The following is a 1,257-nucleotide window of genomic DNA, read 5'->3' as shown; positions in this document are numbered from 1 at the left end:
TCTGTCTGTTGCTGAGAAGATGATGGAAAAGGCTTGCTATTGCTCAGCCTATTGCGTCCACCATTGTTAAAGCCTTGTTGAGGCTTTTGTTGATCCTTCCATGAGAAATTTGGATGATTTCTCCATGATGAATTATAGGTGTTTCCACAAGGTTCACCCATGTAATTGACCTCTGCCATTGCAGGGTTCTCAGGATCATAAGCTTCTTCAGAAGCTGCCTCTTTAGTACTGTTGGATGCATTTTGCCATCCATTCAGATTTTGAGAGATCATGTTGACTTGCTGAGTCAACACTTTGTTCTGAGCCAATATGGCATTCAGAGCATCAATTTCAAGAACTCCTTTCTTCTGAGGTATCCCATTATTCACGGAATTCCTCTCAGAAGTGTACATAAATTGGTTATTTGCAACCATGTCAATGAGTTCTTGAGCTTCTGCAGGTGTTTTCTTTAGGTGAATTGATCCACCTGTAGAATGGTCCAATGACATTTTCGAAAATTCAGATAGGCCATAATAGAATATATCTAATATGGTCCATTATGAAAACATGTCAGATGGACATCTTTTGGTTAGCTGCTTGTATCTTTCCCAAGCTTCATAGAGGGATTCACCATCTTTTTGTTTGAAGGTCTGAACATCCACTCTAAGCTTGCTCAGCTTTTGAGGAGGAAAGAATTTATCCAAGAAGGCTGTGACCAGCTTATCCCAAGAGTCCAGGCTATCCTTAGGTTGTGAATCCAACCATATTCTAGCTTTGTCTCTTACAGCAAAAGGGAAAAGCATGAGTCTGTAGACTTCAGGATCAACTCCATTCGTCTTAACAGTCTCACAAATCTGCAAGAACTCAGTTAAAAACTGGTAAGGATCTTCAGATGGAAGTCCATAAAACTTGCAGTTCTGTTGCATTAAAGTAACTAGTTGAGGCTTAAGCTCAAAATTATTGGCTCCAATGGCAGGAATGGAGATGCTTCTTCCATCAAGTTTGGATGTTGGCTTTGTGAAGTCACCAAGCATTCTCCTTGCATTATTATTATTTTCGGCTGCCATCTCCTTCTCTTGTTCGAAAATTTCTGAAAGGTTGTTTCTGGATTGTTGTAATTTAGTTTCTCTTAGTTTCCTTTTCAGAGTCCTTTCAGGTTCAGGATAAATTTTAACAAGAGTGCCTTTTTCCCTGTTCCTGCTCATATGAAAGAGAAGAAAACAAGAAAAGAAGAGGAATCCTCTATGTCACAGTATAGAGATTCCTTTGTGTTAGTAG

The 1,257-nt window shown here is 39.4% G+C and overlaps 1 non-coding gene across 1 annotated transcript; it reads left to right on the top strand.

Annotated features, from left to right (window-relative positions):
- The first annotated feature begins 546 nt into the window (after positions 1–546).
- Positions 547–650, top strand: LOC130971578 (small nucleolar RNA R71). Its single transcript, XR_009082790.1, has one exon. It is a non-coding gene; the product is annotated as a small nucleolar RNA R71 (small nucleolar RNA).
- Positions 651–1,257: the final 607 nt, after the last annotated feature.

Source organism: Arachis stenosperma, chromosome 3, assembly GCF_014773155.1.
Source record: "Arachis stenosperma cultivar V10309 chromosome 3, arast.V10309.gnm1.PFL2, whole genome shotgun sequence".
NCBI classification, from domain to species: Eukaryota; Viridiplantae; Streptophyta; class Magnoliopsida; order Fabales; family Fabaceae; genus Arachis; species Arachis stenosperma.
The sequence above is the reverse complement of the archived record's forward strand: the minus strand, read 5'-3'. Positions and strand labels throughout refer to the sequence as shown.